Source organism: Babylonia areolata, chromosome 20 (genome assembly GCF_041734735.1).
Source record: "Babylonia areolata isolate BAREFJ2019XMU chromosome 20, ASM4173473v1, whole genome shotgun sequence".
NCBI classification, from domain to species: Eukaryota; Metazoa; Mollusca; class Gastropoda; order Neogastropoda; family Buccinidae; genus Babylonia; species Babylonia areolata.
The window spans coordinates 44,313,089-44,328,088 of record NC_134895.1 but is presented as its reverse complement, the minus strand read 5'-3'; the positions used below and the strand labels follow the sequence as shown (position 1 = coordinate 44,328,088).

Sequence of the window (15,000 nt, the reverse complement as noted above, 5' to 3'; positions counted from 1 at the left end):
CACACACAGTGTTGTAGTGAAAATGTGACCGCCTTGTGACACACGTCAGGTTCGTATGCACGTGCAAATCGCCCACAAGTACTGATGGTCAGAAAGAGCTCAGTGCTGAAGATACCCACACGGGCAGAACACAGTAATGCAGTAATGCTATGACAATGTTATAGTTGTGTGCTGCATGTACGGGTATATTGAGCTCCGCTATATGCTGTGTGTGTGGGTATCAAGAGCACCGCTGTGTTCATTTCATTTGGGTATCATTCACATCGCTATGTGCTGCGAGTGTAGGTGTCTTGAGCACCGCTATATGCTGCGTACATATGTACCACTGACATCGCTGTCTGCTGCGAATGTGGGTATTATGAGCACCGCCGTATGCCGCGAGTGTGGGTTCCATTAGTACCGCTATATGCTGCGAGTTTGCGTATCTTGAACACCGCTATATACTGCGTGTTTGGGTATCACTGGCACCGATATATGCTGCGTATGTGGGTAACTTGAGCGCCGCTATATACTGCACTTGTGGGTATCTTTCGGAGCACAGCTATGTGCTGCCTGTGTATGTATTTCTGAGCACTGCTCTGTGCTGCGTTTGTGGGTAACGTCGACGCGTTGGAACTGAATTTAGTGATCCATGTCATGCACTCATTCACATATAACGCAGCAACTATGGGCAGCAACATAGATTCTCGATGCTGCAGATAGTGTTCATGAAATGATTATGGGAAATAGCACACTTCATGACATGTTAAACACGTAACGTTTCGAAACACAAAAAGTCGAACACAATGTAGCTCACAGCCCACACGTAGTATACGGTATCTCATCAAAACACAATGTATAACAAACCAAAGATTATAGAAAAAAAAGAAGCAAAAATGAGTAAAGAAAATGCACAAACGCGTTGTTTGTTTGTTTTTTTCCAAAATAATTGCGATAAAAAAAATCCAAATACGTAACTGGAACGACCATGTCACACAAAACTAAAACAGCTAACCATCAGAACTAAAATAAACAACCAGCTAACAAACCCAGAAACGCTAAGAATTGTTAACTGTGTTAAACAAACACGCAGCAAGCAAGGCTTTTACCCCATGGCAGACAGGAGGTCCCCATCGCCCTCTTCCACGCGCCCCCCCCCCCCTCCCCCCCATCCCCCCAAACCCCCTTCCCGCCCAACCCCACCATCTCGGAACACCAGACAGACCTCCCACCCACACAGACAAAGACCCAGGACTCACCCCCTCGAACAACGCAACCTTCACTGATCCAACAAGAAGAAGACCCAAACCCTGAATAACTTGGCCTTAAGGGCAACTGGCCAATGGGGTCGTTCGACTTCAACTCCACCAAAAAGGTAGCGCATGCACGTTACATACGGTGTGCAGTGCAAAGCGTGGCAAGTCCTGAGGGCCCGGACACATAAAAGCAACCCTGTGGCACAGTTTCAGTTTCAGTAGCTCAAGGAGGCGTCACTGCGTTCGGACAAATCCATATACGCTACACCACATCTGCCAAGCAGATGCCTGACCAGCGGCATAGCCCAACGCGCTTAGTCAGGCCTCGAAAAGAAAAAAAAAAGAAAAAAAAGGTGAATAAATAATAGATAAGCGTACATAAATAAGTAAATAAATACATAAAGAGATAAATAAATAAATAATAATTATAATATGAAAAAAGGTAGTAATAATAATAATAATAAATAATAATACATGTGGCACAGCACACCAATTCTGACGCATCCACCACACAGCGAAAAAGAACGCCAACAAATATACCAACGTCAGTCAACGAAGTTTTAAACAGGGTTGTGATGAGATACATGTGGCACGCTGATGCATACTTTAATGTCACTTATTTGTAGATAAAAACAAAATATCAAAGGAAAAGAAGAAAACGAGAAGAAGAAGAAGAAAAGAAAAAAAGTTTGTTATGTCACTGACATACTTCGTATTGGTTGCTTACGTTTGCTAGGCATGCTTTTGTCGTGGTTCGTTCCATTGTTCATATTGTCCTTTCATCTTCATAATCTATGGATTGCTATGCGTTCGAAAAACTTCTCAGTGAAGAAAGACTTTTTTTTTTTTTTTAAAGTAGGGTTCTTTTTGTTGTTTTTTTCAGTCAATTAACTTTTATGTTTGTGTCAGTTGTATATCTTATTTCACTTATTTTATCAGAGGTTGTCATGATAACGTGCCCCGAAAAAAAAAAGAATAACAAAAAACAAACTAAAGTAGGTAATGCGTGTAGAAAATAAAACACTTCTCAATAATTTATCAATGATTGTTCGATGCTACACACACACACACACACACACACACACACACACACACACACACATAATTATATATATATATATATATATATATATATATATATATATATATATATATACATACATATATATATATATATATATATATATATATATATATATACATATACATATATATGTATATATATATATATATATATATATATATATATATATATATATATATATATATATATATAATCACCTAGAAAAGTGGCTGCAATTCCGACTTGGCACGAAAGTCTGTCTGCTCTTCCTCCATTTTTTCTGTGACTCTCAACTTAAAAGTTTGTTTTCCCTCTCACATTGTTTCTGTTAGTGTCATGATTCTGTCAGCGTTCTGTTTACAATGACACCTACACATACAACGCTTCTTCATCGCCACCAAGCTGCAAACACACAGTGAGTTTTATAGTGTAGACACTGCTGCTGTCAGAATGAATAGTATGAACCACTAATCCACAAAAAATACATGGATAGCGCATGCCTTCTTTGAGCCCCTTTGCTAACTGAAGCCAGCGGAAGTGTTCACTCAGCCATTTTGCTTCTCGTGTCAGTAAAGCGCGAACCGGCGACTTCATATGTGTAGCCGAGCGCTCAGCTGGCTTCACGGTTAGCTTTTACTTGCTCGCGGCGTTAGTTAAGCTGACATTCCTCTGTGTGTCTCCACTGAAAGTTTGCGCCACGTGTCACTGCACTGTTTTCCTGTAATGACTTTGGAAGATAAACCATTGGCACAATCAAGACACAACATTTGACATGTCGTGGGGGCAAGCATAACACGATTTCATCGAAGATACCCGGTTACAGTTCAAAAACTACCACCAGTTAGCAGACGACTTGTCAACGGACTGACGGCCGGATACGAGAAACAATATGGCGTCCAGTTGGCTTCAGCTTTTCTGGCCAATGAGCTATCCATGTATTTTTAGATGAGTGAGTATGATCATTCCACAACCAATATGGCTGCTACCTTGCTGTATGTAACGTTACGTGGAAGAGGAAGATCTTTTTGTAATGTCCCATCACACATACCGGTGTCTGTAGAGTATTCATTTTCACATTTGAATGTTATCGTTTACGTCACGTCGAGAAACTCCATTGGTTTCACTTGTTTTCCAGGTCACGCATATACATATTATTTTTTCCCCATCACAACTGATCAGTTGACTTCCAAATCAAATCAAATTATGGTGCTTAGAGCCTCGCCGGCCACTAAGGCCATCTTAAGGCTATCGCCGCGTCAGCGTCTACTTCAAGTAAAAGGCTAAAAAAAAAAAAAACTAAAAAAAACCCAGTAAAATAAAACAAATTACTGCTTCAAGCCAACTTCACGATTAACCCTTCATCTGTTGTTTACCTGCAATCCTACTTTTTTTTTCTTCTTCTTCTTCACACACATCTTTTTTCCCAGTCACAACAAACGTCATTCCAGCATCTGAACTGACCCTTCATAGTCAGTGTAAGAAGCCAGCAGCGGGTTGCTTTTTTTCTTGCAGATGGGAACAAAAAAATATCCGCATTTCCACGATGAGTGAACGAACTGTCGTCACTCCTATTGCTGCGACTTGCGACAAAAAGAAATCTCCAAACATCGAAATACGTGTCAAGTTTAGTTCCGAAATGGCTGTAAAACGAAAGGGGCGAAAACAAAACTCCGCAAAACATCCTTCCTTCTTTCGCTGTCATGGAAAAGGTCAGTATAGATCTCACCCTCTCCCAACTTTCTCCCTAGTATTTGGAAAGTCATTTTTTTTGTTTTTGTGTAACTCGAAAGTTGTGTTCCTCATCTGTGAACTTGCCTGAATTTATCCTTCAGGAGCTGTATCAGAATTCATGATTCAATCGTGCCTGGTCACCCCCCGCCCCCACACTTCCACCTCCCACACCCCAACCCCCATCCCCTCCCCCCCTCCCGTCACCCCCTCCCTTCTCTGTTTTGATAGTATTACTATTAGTATTAGACATAGCAGAAGACAAGCATTCACTTCTTGGAAATAGCGGCAGAAACCGCGAACTTCAGTTTTGGTCAATCGACGACAAGAGGTTCTCAGTCGCGAGCACTCCACTTTACTCAACCCATGGGAGTATTGACCGTAAGTCGTGTGTAAAGGGACTGTACTAAAAAGACTACCGCATTGATTATGCGTTGCTACCTATCTATCACCATGAACTTTGCTTTTAGCTTTCAGCAACTCCGAACAAAGTTTTTGGTGCTGTTTTTCATGCACACGCGCAAGCATAAACGTACAAACGGGCGCTTGTGTACACGTACGTATGTAATACACATGACGCGCGAATAAACTCTCTCACCCACACGCGCGCGCACGTGTTTGCATGCACATGTTCGTGAGCAAGCATGTTCGTACGCGCGCGCGCACACACACACACACACACACACACACACACACACACACACACACACACACATGTGGAGTAATGGCCTAGGTAACTCGTCCGCCTATGAAGCGAGAGAATCTGAGCGCGCTGGTTCCAATCACGGCTCAGCAGCCGAGATTTTCTCCCCCTCCACTAGACCTTGAGTGGTGGTCTGGACGCTAGTCATTCGGATGAGACGATAAACCGGTCCCGTGTGCAGCATGCACTTTGCGCACGTAAAAGAACCCACGGCAACAAACGGGTTGTTCCTGGCAAAATTTTGTAGAAAAATCCACTTTGATAGGAAAAAAACAAATAAAACTGCACGCAGGAAAAAATACAAAAAAGGGTGGCGCTGTAGTATAGCGACGCGCTCTCCCTGGGGAGAGCAGCCCGAATTTCACACAGAGAAATATGTTGTGATAAAAAGAAGTACACACACACACACACACACACACACACACACACACACACACACACACACACACACACATACACACAGGTATTGTGTGTCCGTGCATGCGTACGTTCGCAAACCCAGAGAGAGACAGCCACAGAGAGAGAGAGAGATTGGTGTCCATTAGACATCCTTTTGGCACTAGGTACTGATTAAAGCTGACACATTTTCTACAGTCGACTCTACCCCATAAAGCATATTATCCCCTGTGTCAGCTGGATGAGACAGGTACGCTAACGTCCATATTCTAAATATATTTCTGTTTAATAATTACGATGTAATAATTAGTTGCAATGTTTTTAAAAGCGAATATGTGAAATGTTTTTATCTGAGAACATATGTTTATTACTCTTGTTTAATCAAGTTATCCGCGTGTGTGGGGTGGGGGTGGGGGTGGGGGGCGGGTGTGTGCTGATTATCTGGTTGTGGTTTTCCGCAATTCATCTTTATTCTTATCTTATCTGTCTATTATAATCAATGTGCAGTATAGTAGGCTATGTTTATAATTATATTCAAATAATGTTTCTTAATTCTTTCTGTTTTTACATTAAGAATACTAGTTATTACCTGCAGTGTGTGGATATATGTATGAAACGATGTATGTGATATTTTTTTACATTTGTATCTTCGTAATATTTGTAAGGGCTGTTGTTGGCTTTTACAGTTATGGTCCCCATGTTGTTTACTTGTCTATGTTGTGATAATGCACCTGACCAAATTTCTCCAGTTGGAGATAATAAAGTTATTCTTATCTTATCTTATCTTATCTTACGGTGATCTGAGTCACCGATGTGATTTCAAAGTTGTTTGGAAATTGGTTTCGTCTATGTTGGGCTCAAGAGAGGAGTTGTGAGGACCAGGTTTTTTGTCTGTACTTCTTTTTGGTGATAGATTACGTGAATGTGAATGGCAGGAATGGCATCAGAGTACACGTGGAAAAGAGAAAATGAGAATAAACAATATAGTATTACTGTCTGATTAATCCAATGCATCGCAAGCCCCTAAACTTGAAAATGAACATTGGCAGCCATTTGAAAATAATCACTAAATTAATATTTGGCGTTTCGGAACTGAATAAACATCGTTTTTCTAATAACCAAAAAAAAAAAAAGACAATAACTACTGCGTGTGATTTTATTCACCAGCTCTGCAGTATTGCCTGTGTGTAAAGTTATTAACTTAGAAAAAAAAAAATAGAACTCTTTTGCGAGCTTGTATCATACCATTTAAAAAATTATATTCCTATGTATTATTCATACTGGATGGTTTGTAAAATGTGCTTTGGGCGGCATGATAGGCGCTGTATAAATACACATTATCGTTATTGTTATTACCATTATCATTAGGAGTAGTAGTGGTAGTAGTAGAGGTAATAGTAGTAGTAGTAAACGACTTTGACTATGTTTTTGAGTCCACGGTTAATAAAACCTAGTAAATTACACCCATCATATTTGTTGTTCACCAGCCATGGCTGGCTGCTCAAACTGGTCAGGCTCTGTACATCAGAAAATGACACTTCACACACACACACACACACACACACACACACACACACACACACAAGACATGAACTTGCACAACGAATTGAAAACTTCTGGGTGGACTAGTCACGTGAATTATGCACTTTCACTCTTGCAAACGTGGGGATGGCCTTTTGAATAAAACATTGGCTCTCTCTCTCTCTCTCTCTCTCTCTCTCTCTCTCTCTCTCTCTCTCTCTCTCTCTCTCATCATTATTCTTGCCCAGAGTGCCGGATGTAAACGAACACATTGCCCTTCTTTCTTTACCCTCTTTAAATAAAATTTCGTTCGATCGTTCGTTCGTTCGTTCGTTCTCTCTCTCTCTCTCTCTCTCTCTCTCTCTCTCTCTCTCTCTCTCTCTGTGTGTGTGTGTGTGTGTGTGTGTGTGTGTGTGTGTGTGTGTGTGTGTGTCTCATCATTATTCTTGCCCAGAGTGCCGGATGTAAACGAACACATTGCCCTTCCTTCTTTACCCTCTTAAAATTTCGTTCGTTCGTTCGTTCGTTCGTTCGTTCTCTCTCTCTCTCTCTCTCTCTCTCTCTCTCTCTCTCTCTCTCTCTCTCTCTCTCATCATTATTCTTGCCCAGAGTGCCGGATGTAAACGAACACATTGCCCTTCCTTCTTTACCCTCTTTAAATAAAATTTCGTTCGTTCGTTCGTTCGTTCGTTCGTTCGTTCTCTCTCTCTCTCTCTCTCTCTCTCTCTCTCTCTTTCTGTGTGTGTGTGTGTGTGTGTGTGTGTGTGTGTGTGTGTGTGTGTGTGTGTGTGTCTCATCATTATTCTTGCCCAGAGTGCCGGATGTAAACGAACACATTGCCCTTCCTTCTTTACCCTCTTAAAATTTCGTTCGTTCGTTCGTTCGTTCGTTCGTTCTCTCTCTCTCTCTCTCTCTCTCTCTCTCTCTCTCTCTCTCTCTCTCTCTCTCTAGCTCTCTCCTTTCTCTCTCTCTTTAGGTCTCTCTCTCTCCCCCCCTTTAGGTCTCTCTCTCTCCGTTCTTTCTCTCTCTCTCTAGCTCTCTCCTTTCTCTCTCTCTCTTTAGGTCTCTCTCTCTCTCTCCGTTCTCTCTCTCTCTCTCTCTCTCTCTCTCTCTCTCCCTCTCTCTCTCTCTCTCTAGCTCTCTCCTTTCTCTCTCTCCCCCCTTTAGGTCTCTCTCTCTCTCTCTCCGTTCTGTCTCTCTCTCTCTCTCCCTCTCTCTCCCTCTCTCTCTCCCTCCCTCTCTCTCTCTCTCTCTCTCGTCAACAAGACCAATCAAGGTTATGGACTGTGCATTGATCCATACAGGTGAAACGTGTTTGACACATCGTGTTGAGTGCAAATGACCCCCTTCTGTGGACTTTTCCTTCATAATTCACCAGTGGCAATTCTGTTCTTGCAAATCGCGCTGCCTCTGTCTCTGTCTCTGTCTCTGTCTCTGCCTCTGTCTCTGTCTCTGTCTCTACCAACCCGTCTGTCTAAATGACCCTTCCCCCACCACCCACACCCCAACCCACTGCCTTCAGAAAGGGGGGCTGTGGTGGACCTCTTGAATAAATCATAGTTATCGCTCTGTCTCAGTCTTTATCTGTGTCTGTCTGCCTGTCTGTATCTCTCTGATGTCTGTCTGTCTGTTTGTCTGTATCTGTCTCTCTGTCTCTGTCTCTGTCTCTCTTTCACCCTTTCTCTCAAGCACTCTGTACACACACACTCACACACATGCACACATAAACAATCACACACACACACAAACACACAGAACACGCGCACACACACGCACACACACACACACACATAAACAAGGACACGCGCACACACACACACACACACACACACACACACACACACACACACACACACACACACACACACACATGCACGAAATTGATAGATAAATAAATAGAAATATACACATACATATGTATATGTGCGGGTATAGTAATATTATTTATCACTGGACCACTCGGACCTGGGCTTAAAAAAAACCACACAAATAAATAAAAGAAGATAAGACAGTGATAATGTATTTGTTCAAACCTCCAGTGCACACTTTTTATTTCCTTTTTTTTACTTCTGCTTTTCCCCCCGACAGCTCAAACTACTCTCCACAATCTTGTTAACTTCTAAAATAAAATAAAAATTAAAAAAAGAAAGAAAGAAAACACACACACACACACACACACACACACACACACACACACACACACACACACACACACACACACACACACACACACACACACCCCGAACTGCTGCACATCGGGCGAAACGCAACGACAGTTACCAAGTTCTAGTTCTCAACACACGACGATCCGATTCTTTTGAAGTAGATATTGATTGGGGGGGGGGGGGGGGGGGGAAACTGGACAGTTTCTTCAAAGCACAGCCAACCCCCCCCCCCCCACCCCCCCCAATCCCCCCTCCCCCACCCCAACTCCTCACACCCCTCCACCCCGCCCTCCTCCTCCTCCTCCTCGTCCTTCTCTTCCTCCTCCTCCTCCTCTTCTTCTTCTTCTTCTTCTTACGCCACAAATGGAATGCTTGGAGCTCGTTCGATAAAAGGTGGCAGAAGAAAAGGAAAGTCATCTCGGCCAAAGAACCCGCACAAGGATGATTACAATGAAATCCAGTCAGTCAGACGGTCGGCCAGGGACCAGCACTTTGTGAGAGGAAACTGCTGCAGCGACATTTAAAAAAAAAAAAAAAAGAAAAAAAAAAAAAAAGGAAACTACAGTTTGTTGAGATCAATAATTTCAACGTCGGTCTTTTTTTTTCTTTTTTTTTTCTTTTCTTTTTTTAATTTTTTTTTTCTTATCTATCTATGTATCTCTCTCTGTGAAGATTCTAGAACCATTTTCTTTCTTCCTACTCACCCTCCCCCCCCCCCCTTTCTCCCCCCCCCCCTTCCACATTCCCTTCTTGCCTCCCTACTCTTTCATTTTGGATTCAACAGCACCAGTTGTTTTCGTCCCTCCCCCTAGTTCATAACAATTGACACTTTCATCTGGACAGCTGGACAAACAGAACATTAATATATATCCGAAAATTGGCAACATCCGAGTGGTGAAAGCAATGGTTAGATGTCTCTAAAAGCCCCGTGTTCGATACAGGTATCGGCACCGAAAGGGTTAAAGGTGGAGAATTTTTTAAATTTTATTTGTTGCTAACTTCCATCCAGGCAACGTATATGCCGACCCGCACGTGCCTGAACCCCTTTTGCATGTATGCAAATGCAGAAGATCAAATTAATAGCACATGTTAAACATCCCGCAAGTCATGTCAAGTGTTCGGCGAGGAATGGGGACCCGATTATTCCAGGTATGTACCCCCCCCCCCCCTACCCCACCCCCACCCCCATCCTCCGAACGGAATGTGTTAGTTGCCTCTCAGCGCAAAAAAGGAATAACAGAAAATAAAGTGAACAGTTGAGTCCTTTGCTCATTTTCCCTTGATCATACCTTTATATCGCAACCATCACAATCATCATCATCACCACTGTTGTTGTTGTTGTTGTTGTTGTTGCTGTTGTTGTTATCAATCATCATTATCATAAAACGAGTAATAGTTCCTAACAGCATGTAGTCAACAATTGTAATGACATCATTAGTTACATTCCTGCTAGTTGGAATTATTTCAAAATCAATCCAGCGTTGGATACACAACAGATCCGTTGGCAGTCAGTGTTTCGACCACATTTGAGCTTGACTGAATAAAGAAAAACAAAGGCCTGTCTGATGTTTCTTACACGACACACAGAAAAACGACAACAACAAATAGACTGACAGATAGGCCGAACCTAGCAAGTAGTGTCCCCTAACAGAGAGCATCGCAATAGAGGTGGGATAGCACATAAATTAGGATTTGACTTGAAGGGAAATAACATGAGATCACAGCCAACAAGATATATATAGAGCTGATTGTGCTAGGGTTAGGTGTGGTCAGGACTCCCCCCCCCCCTCCCCGCCTCCGCCCCACCTTCAGACAGCCAGAATTCCCTCTTTCCAAAGAACACCATAAGAACGTCCAGGACATCACCCTCTTCAGACAGCCAGGACTACCACTTTCCCCGCATCACCAGAAGAACGCCCAGGACTGACTTCATCCACTTCAAGCAGCTAGAACTCCGCCCCCCCCACCCTCAATCCCCCCGACCCACCCACCCCCCCACTTCCCCGGATTACAAAAAGAACAGCTAAGCCTTCACCCTCCTTTTTGGCAGCTAGGGCTACCCCTTAGAACGCCAGACGGATCACCCACCCAGACAGACATCCAGGACTGACCCCTTCCTGAACAGAGCAACCTTCACAACGCTGAGGAACTTGATCTCGCGGGCGTCAGCCAACAGGTCGCTAAACTCCACTCTGTTGGGCACGAAAAGCTGTGACAGGACATTGCGATGAGCATCTTTAGGAAATGGACCCCAACAGCCAGCTGAATCCTCTTCGTACCCTGAGGCACATAAGTTTACCACTCTAGATATTCACTGCTGCTACTGGCTTGTGCTGCCTTACTTACTTAGCTTGATTCTCCCAGGTATGGCGCTGCGTCGATTTTTTTTCCACCGTTCTGAGCCATCTCTCTGCCTTGGTCTTCCTCGCACACACTCCTTCCCCCCCCCCCGCACCCCCCCCCCCCGTCCCCCCACCCCCACCGCCGCCCACCCCCACCTCTCTCCCCTCCGGTGTCAGGCGAAGGGCTACACACTGGAATGGACAAACCAGAAACGGATCTTAAACAGGCTCCTATTTTTCTTTTCCATTCTATTATTTCTCATTTTCGGGATTGAGAAAAAAAAGTATTCTTGAGCGGTAGGTTCATTACTCATAGTCAACATCAGTAGAAGAAATGTTATAGAATCGTTGATCACACATCTTCTACAGTTGATGATGTGCATGAGGATGCTACACTGGTTTGACCCCGTAACAAGATCCACTGTCCTTGTTAACTCTCTCCATACGAACGGCGAAAGAGACGACGTTAACAGCGTTTCACCCCAATTACCATCATCAAAATATTGCAAGCGGAAGGCTCTTATACTGAAGACGTGAATGTTGACAAAGAATACCACAATTCTGACGACGGAAGCTAAAGGTTGGGTCATTCAGACACCCACTGGACATCCGAGGGGTCTGTGTGGAGGAGAAGAGAGGACTGGCCGTACTGAGTGAGTTAAAACTGTCCTCCAAAGAACTGTTGAGGGACGGAGGGGAACAGGGCAACTGGGCAACGTTTCAGAATGGACAGGAAAACCATTCGCAGAGACCCAGGCTTTGACACACTACCAACATACCTGCAGGAATCTGGTGAACAGTTCTTCTGTGCGTTGCCCCAATGAATGATGGTGGCCTAGAGGTAACGCGTCCACCTAGGAAGCGAGAGAATCTGAGCGCGCTGATTCGAATCACGGCTCAGCCGCCGATATTTTCTCCCCCTTCACTAGACCTTGAGTGGTGGTCTGGGCGCTAGTCATTCGGGTGAGACGATAAACCGAGGTCCCGTGTGCAGCATGCACTTAGCGCAGGTAAAAGAACCCACGGCAACAAAAGGGTTGTTCCTTTCAAAATTCTGAAGAAAAAATCCACTTCGATAGGAAAAACAAATAAAACAACACGCAGGGGAAAAAAAAGGGTGGCGCTGTAGTGTAGCGACGCGCTCTCCCTGGTGAGAGCAGGCTGAATTTCACACAGAGAAATCTGCTGTGATAAAAAGAAATACAAATACAAATGACTCTTCACTGAGAAGAAGAAGAATGAACCTCACTTCTGCTGCAATCAACAACAACAACAACAACAACAAAATGTGTATGTGTCTCGATCTTGCTGTCATTACAAACAATCGTTGGGAAAAATAACAGCAAAATACGTCCTTTAGTAAAGAAAAGACAACAACAACAAACAGCAACAACAACAACGACAAAAACAACAACAAAATTGCACACACAAAAAAGCTGATGAAAACACGGCCGAAACATCAAAGGTTTCTGGCACGATGAAAGCGTTGCCAGGAGACCCGGGACTGTGCTCAAAATTCTTTGATGCCAATCGTGTCTGATTGTTCGCGCAGCACACATGTTTTCACGCACGCACGCACACACACAAGTACACATGCACGGACAAGCTCGCGGGTAAACATACATACATACATACGTACATACATACATACATACATGTACATATAAATTATACAAGACAAGTGTGTTTGGATGGTCATCAGTTTTAAGTCTGTTCACGAAAATGGTTTCAGACGAGAGCGGGGAGGAGGGAAGGGAAAAAGTGTGTTCTGTTTTTGTGCGCGCGCGCGCGCATGTGTGTGCATGTGTGCGTGCGTGCGTGTGTGTGTGTGTGTTTGTGTGTGTGTGTTTGTGTGTGTGTGTGTCTGTGTGTCTGTATGTGTGTGCGTGTGTGTGTGTGTGTACGTGTGTGTGTGTGTGTGTGTGTGTGTGTGTATGTATACGCGCGCCGTTTGTGTGTGTGTGTGTGTGTGCCTGCGTGCCTGCGTGCCTGCGTTGAGTTTGTTCGTCTGTACATTTTATGCCTGTGCCCGCGTGCTTTCCTTTAAAAAAACTTTGTCTTGGAAATAAACGCAGTCTTGATTGAAGCGAAGAGCAAAGCCTTTCTCTCTTTTATCGATTTATTTATTGATTTTCTTCCCCCTGTCTGTCTGTCTGTTTGCTTGTTTGTATAGCATGTTTTTTTTTCTCCGTCTTTTTTTTTTTTTTTTTAATGACAATTCTCTCTTCAGGTTCCAGCTATTTTCCTTCAACTCCCCCCTTCCTTATTTTCCACCCCTCCACATCCTCCCACCACCCGCTTTCTTTCGTTCGTTCCTTCCCGACTTCCCCCCCCCCCCCCCCCCCCCCCCCCCCCCCCCAGCCTCACCCCTCCTCCTCCTCCCCCACCCCTTATCACGAACCCCCCCCCCCCCCCCCCGCCCCCCCCAAACCCTGACACTGGTTGTATTTTTCGCAAAAATAAACAAGCACCTTGTTGTGGCTAATATGCCGTTGCAGAGAATCAAATGCCACTGTTTATCCCTTCGTCTGTGGTCGATAACATTTTTCGTGTTGTTTCTGTTATCTCATTTTATTTTAGTCTATTTCTTTTTTTCTTTTTTTTTTCTTTTTTTTATGTGCTCTGATTTTATTACTTCTCGTCGTTTCTCTCGCCGCTGCTCTTGTTTATTCTGTCTGTATCTCTTGTCTGTCTGTTTGCCTCTCCATCCCCCCCGACCTCCCCCCACCCCACCCCACCCCCACCCCACTCCTCTCTCTCTATCTCCCTATCTCTCTCTCTCTTCCTCTCTCTCTCTTCCTCTCTCTGTGTCTGTGTCTCTCTCTCTCCCCCTCTCTCTCTCTATCATCGTTTTACTCACTGAATCTAGCTAACGCACTCTCTTTCTCCGCCCCCTTTCCTACTTCTCTCTCTGTCTCTGTCTCTCTCTCTGTCTCTCTCTCTACCTCTCTCTCTCACGCACAGTCTCTTTCTTTGCCCTCCCCTTTCTACTCTCTCTTTTCCTCTTCCTCCTCCTCCTCTTTCTTTCTTTCTTTCTTTCTTTCTCTGTCCTTTCTCTTACTCTCCCTCTTGCTCATTCACCATCACTCTTACTCTTACTCACTGCCGCACCCCCACCCCCAGCCCCCACCCCCGTCTCTCACTCCCTCACCTGTCCTCTCTCCCCCTTTTCGTCTCTCTTAGTCCACCCCACATCTCTCTCTCTCTCTCTCTCTCTCTCTCTCTCTCTCTCTCTCTCTCTCTCTGTCACATCTCACCCTCCCTCACCTTTCTCTCTCCCACCCCTTCTCTCTTTCTCCCTACCCCTCTCTCTCTCTCTCTTACTGTTTCATTTCCCCATTCACTCTCACAAACTCTCTCTCTCTCTCTCTCCTCTCTCTCTCTCATCATGATTATTGTTGTGTCGTTATCGTTAACGTTGTTATTGTTATTGTTGTCACGAGGACAGATTGGAAGACTGGGCGATACGTAAAATCTTTATCCTTGAGTTAATAAAGTTTTTGAATCTTGAATCTTGAACCTCTCAGGGCTATATTTGAATGTTCAATCTCGACATTGTAATGATATGATGTGTTCGTATTGATATGATGGATTTTGATGTTGAGGCATAAATAATTATTTCAGGATTGTGTTGATATGATGGGCGTCGATTATACATGCGTGAATATTTATTATATGATTTATATGTACTTTGTTCCCGGCGTACTGTCCAAACCTTGGAGACGAACCGACTGAAAGAAAGGACACATTATCTCCCTGTCACATGTATCTAAAGCTAATGACAAAGTGCCAAAGTGTCGCGGATCTCTTATTAGTTTATGCTGTTTCAATTCAGTTTTGTTTTTTG

At 43.9% G+C, this 15,000-nt stretch overlaps 1 long non-coding RNA gene across 1 annotated transcript in view; it reads right to left on the bottom strand.

Annotated features, from left to right (window-relative positions):
• LOC143295034 (uncharacterized) overlaps positions 1 to 15,000 on the bottom strand; it is a 73,491-nt gene that overhangs the window by 943 nt on the left and 57,548 nt on the right. The gene's annotated exons all lie outside the window — the stretch shown is intronic.